Below are 15,601 nucleotides of genomic sequence, written 5' to 3' on the forward strand. Positions count from 1 at the left end.
AACTCCAGCCTGGCTTTTTTATGCCTCGGGGTAAGAAGTGGGGTCTTCCTGGGTATCCTACCATACAGTCCCTTTTCATTCAGACGCCGACGAATAGTACAGGTTGACACTGCTGTACCCTCGGACTGCAGGGCAGCTTGAACTTGTTTGGATGTTAGTCGAGGTTCTTTATCCACCATCCACACAATCTTGCGTTGAAATCTCTTGTCAATTTTTCTTTTCCGTCCACATCTAGGGAGGTTAGCCACAGTGCCATGGGCTTTAAACTTCTTGATGACACTGCGCATGGAAGACACAGGAACATTCAGGTCTTTGGAGATGGACTTGTAGCCTTGAGATTGCTCATGCTTCCTCACAATTTGGTTTCTCAAGTCCTCAGACAGTTCTTTGGCCTTCTTTCTTTTCTCCATGCTCAATGTGGTACACACAAGGAAACAGGACAGAGGTTGAGTCAACTTTAATCCATGTTAACTGGCTGCAAGTGTGATTTAGTTATTGCCAGCACCTGTTAGGTGCCACAGGTGAGTTACAGGTGCTGTTAATTACACAAATTAGAGAAGCATCACATGATTTTTTAAAGGGTGCCAATACTTTTGTCCATCCCCTTTTTTAGGTTTGGTGTGGAATTATATCCAATTTGGCTTTAGGACAATTCTTTTTGTGTTTTTTCATTGAAGACAAATTAAATGAAGATAATAATACCAAAGAATTTGTGATTGCAATCATTTTCAGGAAGAAACTGAGTATTATCTGACAGAATTGCAGGGGTGCCAATACTTTTGGCCACCACTGTATATTGATCGGCGGTGGCTGAACTCCAGTATCTAGCACTTACATCACACAAGCTACTTGTAAAAGAAGATTCCTACCCCATTCACCCCATTCAGGACCCTCATGTATTATGTAGAGTGAGCAGCTACAAGTATCTCTCTGTCTGGAGGACCCGACAGATCTGTGCATTACAAGGACAGCCCATTCATTTCAGTAGGAAACGTGTAATACTTATTTTGCCCAGTGGGTGGTGCTGCAGGGAAATGAAACACCTGGTGCTGAGTTCTCATTACAGCTGATCCTTGGGGCCCCATTAGCCGGACAACCTATGAACCTATTATACCAAGAAAACAAGGAAAAAAACCCTATGGTGGTGCCTGAAGTTACAGTAAACGCAAAAAGCAATATTTTCAACATATCTTTCCTGGGTTATTTGAAACCACATATACAATTTCCTGGCCATACACCTGAATTACCAAAGTGACCTACTGTTTAAATCAGATTTTTGTCTTACATGTATTATTTTTTTAATTTTTGGCATTCTTTTTATTTAATATCACAACCTTTATAAAAAAAATTAAAAAAATAGTAATCTTGCAATTTTCACACTGGCCACTTGGGATTTTTCAGACTCATACTTCCTGTCTTTTCAGGAAGAGTTTACAGCAGACTCATGATCAGCAGAGACAGGATTACAATTACAGGTAACCCCTCTATACACAGCTGATAATAACACAGGATCCACCAATCACAATAGGCGATGTCACAGCTGACCCTGCTCTCTTCACAATGACTTTTGCACATGGTTAATTAGACACCTAAATACAAGAGATAGTGTGTGAATCTGTTCATTGTGGCTATGTACATGTGTTGTTTCCTGAAACAAAAGAAAGCTGAAAATTGCATGATTTCTATTTTATCTTTTAAAAAGGATCGTGACATGGAAAGAAAAAACATTGCCAAGTTTTTTTTAAGAATTAATTTAACACAAAAACCTGATTTTAAAAAAAGGTAATTTTCTGGTGACACATTCACGTTAAAGGGGTATTCACATCTGATAAAGTAATGGGATGATAAAGCCATCACTTTAAGATTTGTATGGCTTGACCTATTCACTGTTGTTTTTCCCTGCACAGGCGCTTCAGGCCACCCTCCTGTGCAACTAATGGGGGTTCAACTAGGAAGCTGGTGATATCTTTATCAGGTGGGAATACCCCTTCATAGTTGTCAAATGTCAGAATATTCTGGGACTCCTGGGTCAGAAGGGCGGGGATTGTGTAAACCATACCCAAAAGGGGCATTCTGGGAGTGTCCTCGGGAGAGGTGAGGACTTTCGCAGGAGGGCCAAGGACACAGTTGGGGCAGTTCTTAAACATGCCCACAGAGTCATAGTAATGGGCCCATGCAGGAAGGGGTCCCCCGAGGACAGTGACTATTTCAGATGGATGTTTGTCAGAAGACGCACATTCAGATGAACTGTATTGTGGCGCAGAGACCCGCTGGGTCCTTGCAGTGCAATGCACACCACCAGTCAATCAGAGGCCGGCAGCTGACCTTGGCATGCCAGTCACAGGCAGTGCATAGCAGTAACATCATGCATTACCCATAGCAAACACCCCAAAGTCAGCAGCTAGCCTTTGCGCAGGCTATAGAAGAGAATGACTCGCTTTGTGGGAGTGGAGGAAGGTAAGAAATTTGAATTTAATTTAATGTGTTAGAGAACAGCAGCCGAACAGAGAACATTATCACAGGACGTGTGCAGTAAGGGGGTCATTATACCTGTAAGGGGCCCAGGTTGGGGCACACTATTACTGGAAAGGGACTAGATGGGGACATTATACCAGGAAGGGGGACATTACACTAGGAAGGGGTCTAGGATGGGGGACACTATTACTGGAAGGGGAATGGATGGGGACATTATACCAGGAAGGGGGACATTACACTAGGAAGGGGTCCAAGATGGGGGACACTATTACTGGAAGGGGACTGAATGGGGACAATATACCAGGATAGGGGACATAATACAAGGTAGGGGCCCAGGATGGGAGACATACATTACTGGAAGGGGACTGGATGGGGACATACATTACTGGAAGGGGACTGGATGGGGACATTATACCAGGATGGGGGACATTATACTAGGAAGGGGCTCAGGATGGGGGACATTATTACTGGAAGGGGACTGGATGAGGACATTATACCAGTAGGTGGGACATTATACTAGGAAGGGGTTCAGGATGGGGGACATTACTACTGGAAGGGGACTGGATGAGGACATTATACCAGGATGGGGGACATTATACTAGGAAGAGGCCCAGGATGGGGGACATTATTATTGGAAGGGATCATTATGCCAGGATCAGGGACGTTATACTAGGAAGGGGCCCAGGATGGGGGACATTATTACTGGAAGGGGACTGGATGGAGACAATATACCAGGATGGGGGACATAATACTAGGAAGGGGCCCAGGATGGGAGACATACATTACTGGAAGAGGACTGGATGGGGACATTATACCAGGATGGGGGACATTATATTAGGAAAGGGCTCAGGATGGGGGACATTATTACTGGAAGGGGACTGGATGACGACATTATACCAGGATTGGGGACATTATACTAGGAAGGGGCCCAGGATGGGAGACATACATTACTGGAAGAGGACTGGATGGGGACATTATACCAGGATGGGGGACATTATATTAGGAAGGGGCTCAGGATGGGGGACATTATTACTGGAAGGGGACTGGATGACGACATTATACCAGGATGGGGGACATTATACTAGGAAGGGGCCCAGGATGGGAGACATACATTACTGGAAGAGGACTGGATGGGGACATTATACCAGGATGGGGGACATTATATTAGGAAGGGGCTCAGGATGGGGGACATTATTACTGGAAGGGGACTGGATAACGACATTATACCAGGATGGGGGACATTATTACTAGAAGGGGACTGGATGAGGACATTATACCAGGATGGGGAACATTATACTAGGAAGGGGCCCAGGATGGGGGACATTATTATTGGAAGGGATCATTATGCCAGGGTCGGGGACGTTATACTAGGAAGCAGCCCAGGATGGGGGACATTATTACTGGAAAGGGACTGGATGGGGACAATATACCAGGATGGGGGACATAATACAAGGAAGGGGCCCATACATTCCTGGAAGGAGCCAGGATGGGTGACATTAGTATATTACCATGGGTGGGAGGGGCAACATGTCTGTCTTTATACAATTCAGAATGTTACAAGGGCCCATACATCTGACCAACATCCAGGTGGGGGCCCAGGTCCAAATTTTGCACGGGGGCCCATTGGGCTCTAGTTACGACACTACATGCCTAGAAATGTTGGCATCTACACCCGTTGCCATGTGTTGCATGATCAAGAGCATGAATATAATTGACACTGGATAAAAACAAAAATGTCCCTATTCACTGACAGCAAGCAGAAATATTGACAACAGGAAGGAATGAAAACGCTAAATAAATGAGCAAGTTACAGAGCTCTTCATTCTGTGTTTATTAAACGTGATTGACATAATTAAACTCCATCCATTCCTCCTCCCTCTAAGTTACATGATCCTGTTTTATGTCCATTCCTGGCACAATGTGACAATTAAACCACATTACACGGTGGCAACCGCAAAATATGTCGCTGCTGGGTTCATCTATCACGAATAAGAAAGCTACAAGGGCAGGCGGCTGATCTAGCGTTTTACTATGAATATCACTCATTATATTTAACCCCTTCCTCAACAAACTGCAAAAAGTTGCAAGAACTTTTAATTTCAGGGATCATGTTAGTTAAGTAGATTTTTTTTTCTTTTTAGCAAAAAAATGTACAGCTTTAATAAATGCTAGTAATCATAATGAAAAACCTCTACCGCTTAGTAAAAAATAGTTTGCCTACCTGCAGAGATGTGAGAGGACGGTGGGTGAGTAGTGGCAGCGCCCGGCGTCTCGCTCCCTCTCTGTCCCCTTCCACTTGTTGGAGTAGAATGGAATGACAGATATGTGCTGGCTTCTCCCAGGGCAGAGAGATACCAGTGACGTGCAGACAGCATCTAAGCGGACACATTTCTTCCATGTCTGAACAGTGTGAAGATCTAAAGACGTCACCGGGATAAGAGAGAATAACCCAAAAACTAAGCAACAGTATCACCAATTAATATGATTCAGTAGAGAGGATTTCTTACAGGTATGTGCCGGGCAAACACCTGGTTACATGGCAGGATAATGGGTACACCACTGCTTGGCAGGAAGCATGGCCATCATAGTCAGGGACAGGTGAATGTGGAATCTGTCGTGGCAGCCACAATAGTTGTCACCGAGCTCCAGGAACAGATCTAACTGAGAAACAGCCGACAGGTCCATGTATGTGACATCACTATGTACATATAATATACATGGATCTCCATCACCTATATTACTGCACAGAGGCAAATAATGTAATGTATGTACACTGTGACTCCACCAGCAGAATAGTGAGCGCAGCTCTGGAGTATTATACAGGATGTAACTCAGGATCAGTACAGGATAAGTAATGTAATGTATGTACACTGTGACTCCACCAGCAGAATAGTGAGTGCAGCTCTGGAGTATAATACAGGATGTAACTCAGGATCAGTACAGGATCAGTAATGTAATGTATGTACACAGTGACTGCACCAGCAGAATAGTGAGTGCAGCTCTGAAGTATAATACAGGATGTAACTCAGGATCAGTACAGGATGAGTAATGTAATGTATGTACACAGTGACTCCACCAGCAGAATAGTGAGTGCAGCTCTGGGGAATCATACAGGAGGTAACTGTTAGAACTCTCCTGTTAGGTTTTTTCGATCTTGCTGGTCACATGACCTTTTTTGCCTATTTAATCTTGCTCCGCCCTCCTGGCCTTGCTGGACCTCATTGTAATTTCTACTCTTAAGCTAGCCTGGTGCTTAGTTACCTTTCTCAGTCAGTTTAGCTAGGTCTTCGGACCTTTATGTTCTATATTGTGTGTTTGTCTTTTACTGCTACAATTTCTGCTAGGAGGTGTCCAACTTTATCCCAGTCCCTAGTTCTTGCAGGGATCCCTCCCTTGCATCTATAGGTCTTCGTACAGACTAGCCGAGGACTTTAGCGGGTCTGATCGCAGGATCAGGTTCCCCGTTACATCGTAGGGATCTAGCTTAGTTCTATTGTAGGGACAGATCTCCTTTCTTTCCTTAGTGCTTGTAGCAGATCATAACAGTAAGACCAGCCCAAAAATATCTCTAAGGAAAGACCTCCAGTTTCCATCATGGTGTCGGTTCAGGATTTGGCTCAATGCCTGCAGGGACTCTCTCTGGAGGTGGCCGAGCTCCAACAACACGTGAGTAGCTGTTCTGGAGCACATTTTGTGGAGCCAAAGGTAAGTTTGCCTGATTTATTTTTTGGTGATCAACAAAAATTTTTTTGCTTTAAAAATGCTTGTTTGTTGTATTTTCATTTGAGACCCAGATCCTCTGGTGATGAATCACAGCGCATAGGGTTCATAATGTCACTTTTGCGCAAAGAAACTCAGGGATGGGCCTTTTCTCTCCAACCTAGTGATCCATGCTTTAGATCAGTGGATAGTTTTTTTTCTCCTTTGGGTTTGTTTTATGATGATCCTGATCGTGTCTCATCAGCTGAGACTGAATTGAGACGTTTGAGGCAGGGATCAGGTAATGTGGAAAAATATTGTTCTCACTTCCGTCGGTGGTCTGCCCAGGTGGGGTAAAACGATTCAGCTTTGAAAAGTTTGTTTCTTGTGGGGCTAGGTGAAAGGGTTAAGGATTTGCTGATTGCTTATCCCACACCTGGAAACTTGCAGGAGGCAATGCAATTAGCTATACGGGTGGACAGGAGACTGCGTGCAAGGGTTAATGAGAGTAAATCCTCTGCCATGTCAGCTCCGAGTCTTGAGAGGGTCTGTACTGACATTGGAGAGCTGATGGAGATTGGGGCGATGGCGCCCCGCTCTCAGGAAAAAGACCGCAGGTCTTCTGAAGGTTTGGGCTTTTATTGCGGGAAATCTGACCATTTTATTAAGAACTGTGTGCTTCGTATGAACAAAGAAAAAAAAAAGGTCAGTTACGCCCGTATAGCCTGTTTAAATACTAAGGGGGTATTTCTTTCTGCTACTACTGCTGCTCAGGAAGAATTAATTGAATTTCGGGTATTTGTGGATTGTGGTTCTACTCTGAATGTGATTGATGGGGGATTCTTGGAAAAACTTAAATTAAAACCCAAACCTTTGTCATCCCCTATTGCTGTGGTTTCTGTCGATGGCTCCCCCTTGAAGAGTGTTACTCACAAGGTCTGTGAATTTCCCCTCACTATTAATGGTATTCACTAAGAAAATTTGGATTTGGTAGTATTAAATAATTTGCCTTCTCCAGTAGTTTTGGGGTTACCCTGGTTAAAATTGCACAATCCTGTACTGGATTGGTCTACCAATGAAATTAAGTCCTGGAGCCCTAAGTGTTATGACAAGTGTTGCAATGGACGTATTGCTGCGGTGGAAAAAGGGGAATTACCTGTACCTATTCTGGATTTTTGGAGAGTTTTTTCTGAGGAGGAGTCACAAATTTTGCCTCCCCATAGAGACTATGATTGTACCATTGAATTTGTCCCTGGAGTGACTCTTCCTAAAAGTCGTTTATTTAATCTGACTATTCCTGAGAGAAAGGCTTTGGAGGAATACATACAGACAAGCTTGGCCACCGGTCACATTAGGCCTTCCAAGCCTCCTGTGGCTGTTGGATTTTTTTTTTTGTTTAAAAAAAGGACGGCGGTTTACGTCCTTGTCTGGATTTTCGTGAGATTAATAAAATTACTGTACGCAATCCTTACCCACTGCCATTGATTCCTGATTTGTTTAATCAGTTAGTGGGGGCCAAGTGGTTCTTTAAAATTGATCTCCGGGGGGCATACAATTTGTTGCGCATGAAGGAGGGTGATGAATGGAAGACTGCTTTTAACACTCCTGTGGGTCATTTTGAGAATCTGGTTATGCCTTTTGGTCTTACCAATGCTCCAGCATTTTTTCAGAATCTTATTAATGACATCCTTAGACCTTTGATCGGCAAAAATGTGGTTGTGTATTTGGATGACATTTTGATTTATTCACCGGATCTGGAGTCTCATTGGCGGAGCGTACGTGAGGTATTACAGTTATTGACAATTCGCTTTTTGCTAAGCTGGAGAAATGTGAGTTCGCTGTACACAGAATTATTTTTTTGGGCTACATTATCTCCAGCGAGGGCTTTGAGATGGACCCGGTGAAAGTTAAAGCTGTGCAGGAATGGCCTAGGCCTATTGGTTTGAAATCGATACAGAGGTTTTTGGGTTTTGCCAATTATTACAGAAAATTCATTAAAAAATTTTCTATTATTGTCAAACCACTGACCGATCTCACCAGGAAAGGTGCTAATGCGGTTCAGTGGACTACTGAGGCCATTGAAGCTTTTGTGTTTCTAAAGGAGAGGTTCAGCTCTGCTCCCATCCTTATGCAGCCTGATGTGACTAAGCCGTTTTTGGTTGAGGTTGATGCTTCTTCGGTGGGGGTCGGTGCGGTGTTGTCTCAGAAAAACAAGGATGGAGTACATCCCTGTGCTTTTTTTTCAAAAAAATTTTCTGAGACTGAACTTAATTGCGATATTGGTAATCGGGAATTGCTGGCTATTAAACTCGCATTTGAACACTGGCGTCATCTCTTGGAAGGTGCTGAATTTCCCATTCAGGTTTTCACTGATCATAAAAATCTGATCTATCTTGATGCTGCCAAGCGCTTGAATGCCCGTCAGGCTAGGTGAGCACTTTTTTTCTCGCGGTTTAATTTTTCCGTTACTTACATCCCGGGTACCAAGAATGTTAAAGCTGATGCTTTGTCTCGCAGCTTTTCTCCCATGGTCGGTGCTGAGGAGGAGGGGAGCATTTTACAAGAAGGTGTTGTGATTGCTGCTTTGGACTCCATTTTGGAAGATGAGATTCTTAAAGCACAGGAGAATGCCCCATCTAACACTCCCCATGGGAGGTTGTTTGTGCCTAGGACCTTTAGGAGAGATTTGTTTGTTGAGTGTCATGAGTCTCGGTTGGCAGGTCATCCAGGAATTTCTGAGACCAAGAGACTCGTGGGTTGCAGTTTTTGGTGGCCTGGATGGCAGAAGGAAGTCATTAAGTGGGTGCGTCAATATACGGTGTGTGCTAGATCTAAGTCTTCACATGCTCCTGCAGCGGGGTTGCTTTGCCCTCTGGAGGTTCCTAGTGCACCTTGGACACATCTGGCTATGGACTTTATTACTGACCTTCCCCCCTCTGAGGGTTTCACAGTCAACTGGGTGGTCGTGGACCGTTTTAGCAAGATGTGTCACTTGGTTCCTTTCATCAAACTGCCCTGCGCTAAGACACTCGCTAAGGCCTTTGTCAAGGAAATTGTCAGACTACATGGCGTTCCTACTGACATTGTTTCGGATAGGGGACCTCAGTTCGTGGCTCATTTTTGGCGTGCTTTTTGTGACGTTTGGAGTTCATTTGTCGTTTTCATCCGGATATCATCCTGAGTCTAATGGCCAGACAGAAAGGAAGAATCAGGATGTTGAGCAGTTCTTGCGTTGTTTTGTGGCAGACAATCAGGAGGGGTGGTCTGAGTTTCTGCCTCTTGCTGAGTTTGCTCTTAAGAACCATACATCCTCTTCTGCTGGTTGTTCGCCTTTTTTTTGTTGTTCAGGGAGACATCCGTCTTTTGGGTCATTCTCCAAATTGGTATCGGCTGTGCCTAAGGAGGAGAGGTTTTCCGGTGATTTGGACAGATTTTGGACGGATGTGCGTGGTAATCTTCAGGAGGCTAACAAAAAATCTAAGAGGTACTTTGATAGGAAACGGCAAGAGGTTTTGTTTGCTATTGGTGACATGGCTTGGTTGTCCTCTAAGAATCTGCGATTGAGGATTCCTTCTAAAAAATTGGGTCCCAAGTTTGTAGGGCCCTTTAAGGTGCTTCAGGTAGTTAACCAATCTGCTGTTAGGTTAGAGGTTCCTACCTCCTGGAAGATTAATCCGGTGTTTCATGTTTCTCTGTTGAAAAGAGCTTATGTGTCGGATGGAGACGCCTCTGCCACTGTTCCTCCGGTGGTGGAGGACGGGGAATACGAAATTTCCCGCATCCTAAATTCTAGACGGTATAGAGGGAGTTTGCAGTATCTCGTCGCTTGGAAGGGTTTCGGACCCGAGGATAACTCATGGGTGAGGGCGGATGATGTTTCTGCTTCCAGACTTGTCAGAGCGTTTCACAAGAGGTTTCCTGATAAGCCTGGGCCTAGGGGATCCGGAGGATCCTCATAGAAGAGGGGGTACTGTTAGAAAAAACCTAACAGGAGTGTTCTATCTTGCTGGTCACATGACCTTTTTTGCCTATTTAATCCTGCTCTGCCCTCCTGGCCTTGCTGGACTTCATTGTAATTTCTACTCTTAAGCTAGCCTGGTGCTTAGTTACCTTTCTCAGTCAGTTTAGCTAGGTCTTCAGACCTTTATGTTCTATGTTGTGTGTTTGTCTTTTACTGCTACAATTTCTGCTAGGAGGTGTCCAATTTTATCCCAGTCCCTAGTTCTTGTAGGGATCCCTCCCTTGCATCTATAGGTCTTCGTACAGACTAGCCGAGGACTTTAGCGGGTCTGATCGCAGGATCAGGTTCCCCGTTACATCGTAGGGATCTAGCTTAGTTCTATTGTAGGGACAGATCTCCTTTCTTTCCTTAGTGCTTGTAGCAGAACATAACAGTAACTCAGGATCAGTACAGGATCAGTAATGTCAGGGGCGGACACAGACTGTAGTGGGCCCCTGTGCAAGAAATTTTTGGGCCCCCCCCCTGCCCTTCATAGGGCAACAAAGTTATGTAAACATAACCCCCCCATGTGCATCTCTCACCTCCCCATGTGCAGCTCTCACCCCCCCATGTGCAGCTCTCATCCCCCCCATGTGCAGCTCTCATCCCCCCCGTGCATCTCTCATCCCCCCATGTGCATCTCATCCCCCACGTGCATCTCTCATCCCCCCCATGTGCAGCTCTCATACACTCCCATGTGCAGCTCTCATCCCCCCAATGTGCAGCTCTCACCTCCCCCGTGCATCTCATCCCCCCGTGCATCTCTCATCCCCCCCATGTGCATCTCATCCCCCTCGTGCATCTCTCATCCCCGTGCATCTCTCATCCCCCCGTGCATCTCTGATTCCCCCCACTCCTAGTTAATTAATTGTATTTAAAAAAAATAAAACTTGCTATACTTACCCCCATGCGATCCCTGCAGAATCCTGGCGCTCGTCCACGTCGCTGCCACCAGGTTCTCCTGACTTCCGGCCATGTGACGCCACCGTCACATGACCAGAAGCCAGAGGAATCATGAAGGCGCTGCCGCAGCAGTGCTACACTGCTACACAGAGGAAAGCAGCGCTGAGATGTCCCGGCGCTTAGCGCTCAGCATGGGGCCGGGGGCCCAGGGCCGGCTCCAGGTTTTTGTGGGCCCCGGGCGAAAGAGTCTCAGTGGGCCCCTTTAACACATACCACGATTCATGATGCACTGATACCGAAAAGAAATATATATATAGTACAATGCAAAGATTTCACTTCTTACATTACATGAGTGATATCTATTGTAAATTCCACAATAGCTCAGAAACTAGCAAATGCTCCATACAGGAGACTGGCCCCCATAAAATGCTCCATACAGAATACTGGCCCCCATAAAGTGCTCCATACAGGATACTGGTCCCCATATAACGCTCCATACAGGATACTGGCCCCCATATAACGCTCCATACAGAATACTGGCTCCCATATAACGCTCCATACAGGATACTGGCCCCCATATAACGCTCCATACAGAATACTGGCCCCCATATAACGCTCCATACAGAATACTGGCCCCCATATAACGCTCCATACAGGATACTGGCCACCATATAATGCTCCATACAGAATACTGGCCCCCATAAAATGCTCCATACAGAATACTGGCCCCCATATAACGCTCCATACGGAATACTGGCCCCCATATAACACTCCATACAGGATACTGGCCCCCATATAACGGTCCATACGGAATACTGGCCCCCATATAACGCTCCATACAGAATACTGGCCCCCATATAACGCTCCATGCAGGATACTGGCCCCCATATAACGCTCCATGCAGGATACTGGCCCCACTTCTTACTTTACATGAGTGATATCTATTGTAAATTCCACAATAGCTCTGAAACCAGCGAATCGCTCCATACAGTATACTGGCCCCATAAAATGCTCCATACAGGAGACTGGCCCCCATAAAATGCTCCATACAGAATACTTGCCCCATAAAATGCTCCATACAGGATACTGGTCCCCATATAACGCTCCATACAGGATACTGGCCCCCATATAACGCTCCATACAGAATACTGGCTCCCATATAACGCTCCATACAGGATACTGGCCCCCATATAATGCTCCATACAGAATACTGGCCCCATATAACGCTCCATACAGAATACTGGCACCCATATAACGCTCCATACAGGATACTGGCCCCCATATAATGCTCCATACAGAATACTGGCCCCCATAAAATGCTCCATACAGAATACTGGCCCCCATATAACGCTCCATACGGAATACTGGCCCCCATATAACACTCCATACAGGATACTGGCCCCCATATAACGCTCCATACGGAATACTGGCCCCCATATAACGCTCCATACAGAATACTGGCCCCCATATAACGCTCTATGCAGGATACTGGCCCCCATATAACGCTCCATGCAGGATACTTGCCCCCATATAACGCTCCATACAGAATACTGGCCCCCATATACCATATAACGCTCCATGCAGGCTGTTCCCCACACATAATGCCCCACGCAGGCTGTTCACCCCACATAATGCCCCACGCAGGCTGTTCCCCCCACATAATGGCCCACGCAGGCTGTTCCCCCCACATAATGCCCCATGCAGGTTGTTCCCCCCCATTTAGGATGACACCCCCCTATAATGCCCCATGCAGGATGACTCCCCCCCTTCCTTATAATGCCCCATGCAGGATGTCACACCCCCCCTTCCTTATAATGCCCCATGCAGGATGTCACCCCCCCTCCCTTATAATGCCCCATGCAGGATGTCACCCCCCCCTCCCTTATGATGCCCCATGCACTGCAGGATGTCACCCCCCCTCCCTTATAATGCCCCATGCAGGATGTCACACACACCCCCCTCCCTTATAATGCCCCATGCAGGATGTTACACACCCCCACCTCACCCCCCTCCCTTATACTGCCACAGGCCTCCATACAATAAAAAAAAAATCAAATACTCACCTCACGTCTCACCTGCTGCCGCTGCTCAGCTCTGGACTCCAGCGTCGCCGGCGTCTTCCCGCTCTGCGCTGTGACTGCTCAGGAGAGAGCGCAGTGTAAAGACGTCCCGCGCCCTCTGACCTGAGACGTCACAGTGCAGCAGCCGAGGAGGATGCAAGAGCTACTGCGGAGGCACGGGGAGGGGTAAGTATTGTGCCGGCTGCCGGGGCCCTGAGCAAGCGGGGGGGAGCGGGCGCTGACACCGCTCTCCTCCGCTCACGGGTCCCATAGCGCGCGGGGTGCACGACGGTGAGGGCCCCCCCACCTGCTTAGGACCTCGGCATTTGCCCGGGTGCACCGGGTGCTTACGCTGGCCCTGCGGGGACCCCATGAGGAGACGCACAAGAGGGGGGCCCCAACGGGGCTCCGAGGGGGCCCCATACTGGAGTCAGGACAGTCATGCCCTGATGGCGGCCCTGCTGGAGGGGCCCCCTCTCCCTCGGGGCCCCCGTTCAATGAACGGGCTGCACGGGCGGTAGGTCCGCCCCTGAGTAATGTAATGTATGTACACACTGACTAAACCAGCAGAATAGTGAGTGCAGCTCTGGAGTATAATACAGGATGTAACTCAGGATCAGTACAGGATCAGTAATGTAATGTATGTACACAGTGACTGCACCAGCAGAATAGTGAGTGCAGCTCTGGAGTATAATACAGGATGCAACTCAGGATCAGTACAGGATAAGTAATGTAATGTATGTACACAGTGACTGCACCAGCAGAATAGTGAGTGCAGCTCTGCAGTATAATACAGTATGTAACTCAGGATCAGTACAGGATCAGTAATGTAATGTATGTACACAGTGACTGCACCAGCAGAATAGTGAGTGCAGCTCTAGAGTATAATACAGGAGGTAACTCAAGATCAGTACAGGATCAGTAATGTAATGTATGTACACAGTGACTGCACCAGCAGAATAGTGAGTGCAGCTCTGGAGTATAATACAGGATGTAACTCAGGATCAGTACAGGATCAGTAATGTAATGTATGTACACAGTGACTCCACCAGCAGAATAGTGAGTGCAGCTCTGCAGTATAATACAGGATGTAACTCAGGATCAGTATTGCAATGTATGTACACAGTGACTGCATCAGCAGAATAGTTAGTGCAGCTCTGGAGTATAATACAGGATGTAACTCAGGATCAGTAATGGAATGTATGTACACAGTGACTGCACCAGCAGAATAGTGAGTGCAGCTCTGGAATATAATACAGGAGGTAACTCAGGATCAGTACAGGATAAGTAATGTAATGTATGTACACAGTGACTCCACCAGCAGAATAGTGAGTGCCGCTCTGGAGTATAATACAGGATGTAACTCAGGATCAGTACAGGATCAGTAATGTAATGTATGTACACAGTGACTCCACCAGCAGAATAGTGAGTGCAGCTCTGAAGTATAATACAGGAGGTAACTCAGGATCAGTACAGGATAAGTAATGTAATGTATGTACACAGTGACTCCACCAGCAGAATAGTGAGTGCAGCTCTGGAGTATAATACAGCATGTAACTCAGGATCAGTACAGGATAAGTAATGTAATGTATGTACACAGTGACTGCACCAGCAGAATAGTGAGTGCAGCTCTGGAGTATAATACAGGATGTAACTCAGGATAAGTAATGTAATATATGTACACAGTGACTGCACCAGCAGAATAGTGAGTGCAGCTCTGGAGTATAATACAGGATGCAACTCAGGATCAGTAATGTAATGTATGCACACAGTGACTGCACCAGCAGAATAGTGTGTGCAGCTCTGGATCAGCTGCTGCTCAGTGTGCTGATTACGGGTGTGGTGGCTGCAGATCCTGCTGTGAGCTCCTGATCTCTCTGAGAACCAACACCTCTCCACCTGGGGACCTGCTCTCTCTCTTACCCAGGGAGGGAGCGGGTTTCTGGGATGAGTGATGGAGCCAAGTCCCAGGCTTCTGCTTCCCGAACCAGGCCGGCGGGGGGCAGGAGAAACCAGCAACCGGCCTGCACATCGGAGGACTCGGGGGTGAGACGCTCTACCAGGAGTCGCAGCAATGTGGCTCCTACTCCCCCCGGGACTGTGGAGACTCCCAAAAGCCGCAAGGCTTCCAGCATGGAGGTAAAGCCTGACAGCGTGCATGATAGAGCTCCTTCCGGAGGAAAGCTGGGTGCTCACGGAGGTGAGGCCGACCTCACTGAGAGGGGTTGGGCGTTGCAGGGACTCCGGGAGTCTGTGTCCACCTATGCCTCCCGGGTCATGATCCACCTCCGTGAGTATGAAGATACAAGTAAGCTGGTCAGGAGACTTCGAGAGGAGCTGCGCTACACAAGCGCCAAAGCTGCGGGGGCCTCCAAACAGAGGAAGGCTAAACTCCAGGCTGAAGTAAAGAGGCTCACCAGCAAGATTCACATGCTGGAACTTATGAAAGCCACCATTATGGAGC

The 15,601-nt window shown here is 46.8% G+C and overlaps 1 protein-coding gene across 1 annotated transcript in view; it reads right to left on the minus strand.

The window, feature by feature from the left end:
- RNF207 (ring finger protein 207) overlaps positions 1-4,780 on the minus strand; it is a 73,345-nt gene extending 68,565 nt beyond the window's left edge. Inside the window, exon 1 of the mRNA XM_073657867.1 lies at positions 4,697-4,780. The gene's annotated coding sequence lies outside the window, so the exon portion shown is untranslated. The remainder of the gene's footprint in view (positions 1-4,696) is intronic.
- Positions 4,781-15,601: the final 10,821 nt, after the last annotated feature.

This window comes from Phyllobates terribilis, unplaced genomic scaffold, assembly GCF_046119375.1.
Source record: "Phyllobates terribilis strain yellow unplaced genomic scaffold, ASM4611937v1 Scaffold_12__6_contigs__length_324123572, whole genome shotgun sequence".
NCBI lineage: Eukaryota > Metazoa > Chordata > Amphibia > Anura > Dendrobatidae > Phyllobates > Phyllobates terribilis.